The sequence below is a fragment of the Periplaneta americana genome, chromosome 13 (genome assembly GCF_040183065.1).
Source record: "Periplaneta americana isolate PAMFEO1 chromosome 13, P.americana_PAMFEO1_priV1, whole genome shotgun sequence".
Classification (NCBI taxonomy): domain Eukaryota; kingdom Metazoa; phylum Arthropoda; class Insecta; order Blattodea; family Blattidae; genus Periplaneta; species Periplaneta americana.
Window position 1 is genome coordinate 56110183 of NC_091129.1, and position 7743 is coordinate 56117925.

Below are 7743 nucleotides of genomic sequence, written 5' to 3' on the forward strand. Positions count from 1 at the left end.
ACACAATATAAATGATAAATATCGGTTTGTTTAATTAAGGTTATGTTTTATTTAACGACGCTCGCAACTGCAGAGGTTATATCAGCGTCGCCGGATGTGCCGGAATTTTGTCCCACAGGAGTTCTTTTACATGCCAGTAAATCTACTGACATGAGCCTGTCGCATTTAAGCACACTTAAATGCCATCGACCTGGCCCGGGATCGAACCCGCAACCTTGGTTGTTTAATTAATATAAGATATTATATAATACGTATTTAATTATCTAAATAAAATAACCTATTTTACAAAGAAAGATGCTTATTTGTGTTATAATAATTACTTACATAAAATACAGATTATTTAAATTGCGAAAGAACAATAACAATATAAATAACTTGAATATTATTTTATAATGCTAATGAAGGAAAACAATATAAATGATAACTTGAATATTATTTAGATCGCTAAAGAACGATAACAATATAAAAAACGTGAATATTATTCATATCGGAATTTCACAGATTTATTACAGATGTATTTAAGAAATTGTAGAAGAATAGTAATTAGTAACAGTGTCCTATTTATTCTTCTTGGAGCCAAATTTGTAACTTTTAAAAGTGTGGTTACTATGTTGAAGTGTATGTGTTGCAACGGATGCTTGATTTGTTATGTATGTGAGTCAGTTATGGGATGCTTGATGTCGTCGCAATGTCGTAATTATAGTTTGATTGTGTTTGTGTGACTATTGTGTATTAATTTATGATGTATGATACGGAAATCTGCATATTTGTGTTATAGAAGTGTTACGTATGTGTGTTGTTAATGTTTTTGTATGTTTAAAATTGATAACTGATATCTGTTTTGCAATCGCAATGCCTAATTTACGGATTGTTTATGTTTTGTTTACATCGCGTAAGCTAATTTAATTTTCTTTTCCATTTCTCTTTATGCTTATCTTTTGTGTGTATAAAACTATAGCCCTAACATACATATGTAAAATAGGGCTAACCCCCATTGGAGATACTGTAACTACAATAGTAATAATTATTATTCATATCGTTATAAAACGATAACAGAATACAAATGATGACTTGAATTTTATTCATATCTCTAAAGAACGATAATAAAATATAAATAACGTGATATCCATCAAGAACGATAACTGGATATAAATGATAATTTGAATATCATTTACATCGCTAAAGAACGATTAAAAAATAAAATAAAAACTTGAAGAAGGCCCGAACTCAGAACCTTTGAATCATTAAACAAGCACTCTACCGCTGGTCTGCGAGGAGCAGATATGGAACACTTTCATAGTTCCGGAACTGCTTTTACAAGCACATGCATCGTGTAACATCGCCGCGACCCGAAGTGGACTTTGAAAATATTCGCTGTTCACGAGTGCGGCCACTTTTTTTTTTTGACAGCTGTACATGTTACACTATCAGCATGAACTTCGTCTTAGACTATGTGATCTGTAACGGTAATCTAAGAAAGATGGCATGGGTCCCTCCATCGATGTCTTGGTTTTCCTTCATCTCTGTGTCCTCTTGGTCTATCGCTCTCAAAAAATAATTTTAAACAGTAGTATTTAGTTTCAAATAAGTTGTTTAACGAAGTATACCACTTGCAAAGTTATCTAGCGTCGATAGAACAGGCCATAGTGAGGATACCCAGAATTCGCAATGGATCATCTGACATTCGCCTTACATCTGGGAAAACAAAACCAACTAGGTAATGTACCAAGTCAAAATTTGAACCCATGCCCGGTTCCAGCCTCATATCAGAAGTGGTATATAGTGTTAGTAATATTACTTCTTTAGAAGGACTACTAGTAATTAATTTTTCTTCCTCTTTCTGTACTCTCTTGCAGTCCATATCATATGGGGGGTAAACCTGTGAATCCTTCTCTCTACTTCTAGTTAAACAACAAGCATTAGGCCTATAAGTGTGAAAAATTATTCTTGGATATGAGCACAATATAGAGTGAACCAAGTTATGTCATTAATTTCAGGGAGTTAACCTTGGATATATTCAAACAGAAAAGTGAAATATAATTCTGCTATAATTTGCTTACGTTTCGACAAAAAACATATTTTAAATGAAACGTTAGTAGCGGATTTTAGAAAAACATTGACTAAATTCCCAATATCCTCAGTCAATTTAAGAACGCAGTGAATTCTGATGATAAATCACTGAAAAGATTTAATTCTTCCCTCACATTTTCAGAAACTAGATCCGAACAAATGTATTTTTTTTTTTTCCTCAGAGCAATTTTAAATTGTACGGAACCGTGACATCGCTGTAAAAGGTTATTGCCTCGAATCAACAGATACGTATTAAAGCTCGCGGGTATTACCCATCTAAGGCGAGTGAGGATCTGACAGATGAGCGCGCCACTTGTTCATTTATGCTCGACCATGCCGAAATGTAGTAATTATACACCTGGTAGTAGCCCTTTAATGCACCTCATTAAAGCACACCTATTCATTATAATTCAGTTGTTCAGCCAATGAGAATTCACCATTGTACCATTATAAAACCGCAAGTATCGATTATTCTCGGATATGCAATCGAAAGACAATTAGCGAAAAGTCACGGAGGCTGGAAATCCAATACTGTCGCAGAATGTTATGTTCTAATTAGTGTTAATTGTAAATAATGTTCAAATAAGTTCAATTTGTCATCTCGTTTTTCAATTCTAAATCAATTTCCAGGTTATATCAAGGCTAATGTTCATGTTATTCTCTAGATTATATCAAGGTCAATGACATTCGTGCCTCGGAAAAAATCAATACTATCGCGTCTGCGCGCATCTCACAATTTAGGTCAGTTTCGCTCCTCACTTACATAACCATAACATGAATACTTATAAATAATTTCAAGTTAGAAATATGGTCGAGCATAAAAAGTCGTATGAAACTTGCCTATAATGGTAATTAAGACGCTCGTATGAAAATTATGAAACTCGCTTGCGCTCGTTTCATAAACAAATATACTCGCGTCTTAATTACTACCATTATAGGCTCGTTGCATAATGTACTATTACGAAATAGACCGTGCTGGAGAAGAACAGTCAGACTGTAGAGGCAACTGAAGCACTACATACTAACGCAACGTTATAATTAAGATGCGACTACGACCTATTTATCTAGATTTCATGACATCATTTTTGCTCGGACATAATCTTGTATCTATATAAATAAATAAAATTAAAAAAATGAATAATTGTTAGTGATATACTTAGTAACACGCGAATGTATTCACAGCCACAACAGATAAACAGTTTAGCTCGCAGAAATGCCGGGCCCTCACTCGCCTTGAACGGGTAATACGTTACTGCGATGAAAGACAAGACATTTAACAATACATGTAAACATAAACAAAGTTTGAAGTCAGTTCTGGAATGTAAGTTAACAGATTAACTACTTCAAGAATGAAGTGGGAGACAACTATTTCTGATTGATTTAAGTAAAATACTACTTGCAGATTCTGTCTACAGGTTCAAAACAGAAGAAATAAAATAATACACCATCTGTATTTTTTTACATATGAACCTATATGACAATGACCTCCTACTCCTCTATTCGAAATACGTCCGTTAAAGGGGTTATTCGCCGGAAAACAACAGACTACTGTGCACTGATTACAACTTTGCACAATGGCAAAATTCAAATGTTTAAAATTGCACGTTTTTATGAAAAAGTATGTAAACACGGTAAAATGGTACCCAAGAAATCATCCACCAAAATTAATGACATTACTTAGAATTCACTCGGTATACCGAGAAGAGAAAATAATATGTTCAGATGAACTGTTTATATCAATCTGTACATCCTTCTTTATTCTCCTGACAGGACAAAACAAATAAAAAAGTAGTCAGGCTGGAAATGGGATATAGATGAAGATACTGAATTAAAATATCCTCAAACTGTGCTGATAGTTCATTAATAACTCTTTTGTAGCAATATTATGATAAGACTATGTACTAGGATAGGAATACTGCTTTCTTTACAGAAAAAACTGTGGTCTTAGAATTAGTTATCTGTGAGAGTACAGTTGGTTTCGTAAGAAATTACGTTACCTCCTTTCTCATTCTACTTGGCGTGGGTCCTTGCAATCATCACACGTACTTGAGATCCTGTTAGTAAACAAGTATATTTTATTTCTTTTAATTTATTTATTTGACTATTCATACATGGATATTTGTGTTAGTGTTAATTTCGCTGTTTTATAATTCATATTACTGAGTAACATATCGAAAATTAATAGTACCAAGCCTTTCCTTCAGAACGAACTTGTAGAAAATTTCGGAAAGGAATATTTTCTTATTAAAGGAAAAAACAATAAATTTTACAAATTGTTAAAAAAAGTATAAGAACAGATAGAACTCGATTGTTTCAAAAACAGTGTAATAGCAAAAGGTAGCTACATGGAAAATATTTAATTATGCAGTCAAAACTGGCTTTCAACATCAAAATCAGACATAAAACAAGGAAAAGAATTTCATCGAGATTTGTGTATAATGTTGGTACACGACAACGTCCCCTTCAACATTATTTCAAAACGTTTCTTGAAAAAAGTTTTCTTTTGGTACGTTACGAATGTACCTTGTAATTCGGTTCATTGAATTGTGTTTTATGTAAGAACTGTATATTTTTTCTTTTCTGCTTCCACACAAATGATTATTTTACAGTATATTGTTAAAACTTGTACAGTGTAATGTAAATTGAAACATAAAATTTTAGATAATTATTTTTGTAATAAAAATGCACCGTATATATTATATTTATAAACGTGAACATTTATTTTATGTCCCACTGTGACTGAATATTTACATGTTGAGGCAAGGAATAACTGCACTCTCAATCTTCCATTCCCCCTCGATCTACACAACACAGTGGTCCGTACTTTCGTAACTTAATGCAATTCTGTACCTTGTGCCGCAGTCTGGTTATGAGATTTTAACAGTGTTATTAAGTGTATCCACTTTTCTGTATTTAAGAAAGAAGTTTCATAAATTCTTCATGTAAATAATTCCAAACTGAAATATGTCAAAAGTAAATATACCTCACATTAACTAATGTTTTCTGTGTGCATGTGGAAAATAACTGTTCAGAGTTAAATATGAATGTTTATGTAATAACATTAGCCTAGTTTCTTAACTAACTGTAAAATTATGATAGATTATGTATAAACTATAGGAAATAAATATTACATGTAACGAGCTTTGCTCTATCGAGGTACTTTATGTAACGTGTTTGTAACTATTTTGTTATTAAATAAAAAAATTAAATAATGTAACAAATCTATCACAGGCAATAAATATAATTTATTCTACCATGTTTCACCCCATATTCCCTTTTGTCCTTGCTGGCATTAGTAGCGATGATCATAAATATGGCTGTCTTTCATAGGAAGTCTCATGATATTGCACAATGGTTTTAAGAATGTACATAATAGACCTATTGCGAAATGGTTTTAGGAATATGCATAATAGACCTATTGCGCAACGGTTTCAGGAACTTGTATAATACTAGAAAATGATTTAGGTATGACCTAACTTAACCTATCCCAACTTTCGAGACAAGTTATAGATAATAATATTCGTATTTTTATGTGCATTTAAATTTCACTGACATTTCCCAACAAATTTAGTGACTAATAAAATTCTGTATATATTATGATTTACAGACCACTGACTGCGTACCATATTGATACAGATATTAAGATAAAATGGCAATATTTAAATGTGTGACAATGGAAACTGCCCACACAAAGAACTAGAAAAGAAGGTCCAAATCAAATTCTGTAGTTCAATTATGATACTAATATTTGTACATGAATTTGAAGCCTGGGTAATGAGAAAAGTATGTAAGAAACATTTGGGAAATGAGATTGGAAAGAGTCCGCAATAACAGCTCGTAATTAGGACAAGGAACAGATTAACAAGAAAATAAAGCTGAGGAGCAGAACCCGTGTTGAAGATAGTGACAATGAAAATTACAAGAATGATAACGATAATGATGATAACAATAAAAATAATAGCGATGTTGACGTCTAAGAAGAAAAACTAATGCAAACACGAGAACAAGTCAGGATGTAACATTTTGCTCTAGTGGCCACATTACTGGCAAGATCAATTCTTGGTTCCGTTGACGCTTTAGCAAAGCTTTGTAGTCTGAGATGTCAGTTCACTGAACTTGTTCATTGTAATAGTTGCATTCCCATCAGGTATTACGAATTTATCATATTACAAATTTCTTTCCCCCTTAATTACAACTTAAGCTGTGATTTGTCCGTCGGATGCGGACATTAAGCCTGGCGGCCTCCTTGGTGCTATTCGATAGGAATAGGCTACGTGCGGGCATCAAGTGTCCCCTACTCCCTTCCTTATCTTTATCATCATTTTCATCCATTCCCTACACGAACACTTACACATGCACTCACCCTATACACGACGTAACTCTTCACAGATACACATCATGCACAGCGAAGCCAGCCGAAGTGGTGTTCAAATTGAAAATGGGTCACAGTTCTGCCATATATCCGCAATATGCGGAATCCGAATCACTCAAGTGAAGTGGGTAGGCAATAGATACACATACACACCTTAAGCTCGTGTCATGTGATGGTAAATGCTTAAAATCTGTAACAATTAATAAGTAAACAATTTTTGTACTATTTCAAAAGATGTTCTTGTTTATAATTTTCTTCATCACTTTGTTTATGTACAAATTTTACTATTACAGGAACACTTCTGATTTTTTTATAAACAACTTCTATAAAATGCCGCCAAAATATAATCTGGTTAAAAAATCTACTGTAGCTATTTTTCATGGACGTAGGTCTAATGATATTATTTATATACTTTCTCTGTGGGGGAAAGGAATTGGCCACTCTACCAGACTATCTTCTGGCTTAGTTGTCTCATAAGTGGTGCCTTGTGGTATCACTTGTGAGGTTCAGACCTGTCTTCGGACAGTTCACTAAACAACAACTTCCTTTGGTTGATGTCCTGCTGATAATAATTATTGGTGTATATTGACAAGAGGACTGTTGAGTATGAAATTAATTTTCGTATATATATATATATATATATATATATATATATATATATATATATATACTAATAATAATAAATCTGTAGCCGAAATTTTTCTGGTAATTTTCGATTTTCCAAAAATAATTGGTCCTAACATATATAATTAACCACCCTGAAACCGAAAATCGCTTTTTTGAAATTTTTGTATGTCTGTCTGTCTGTCTGTCTGTCTGTATGTTTGTTGCCTTTTCACGCGATAATGGATGAACGGATTTCGATGAAAATTGGAATATAAATTATGTTCGTTGTAACTTAGATTTTAGGCTATATGGCATTCAAAATACATTATTTAAAAGGGGGTTATAAGGGGGCCTGAATTAAATAAATAGAAATATCTCGCTTATTTTTTATTTTTGTGAAAAATGTTATATAACAAGAGTTTCTTTAAAAATAATTTCTGATAAGTTTTATTCTTGAAAAATTTTGATAGGACTGATATTTAATGAGATAAATGAGTTTTAAAATTAAAATAACTGTCATCTAAAGCCGTATAATGAAATAAAAAACAAATGACTTCGTCTATAAGGGGCCTTGGACAGCAACAACCGAAAACTATGAAAGATAGCCTACAGAGAATGTTTCTGTGTTTGTATGAAGTAATATCGGAAGCTAAATTAACCGATTTGTACAATTAATTATTATTTCACCATTGGAA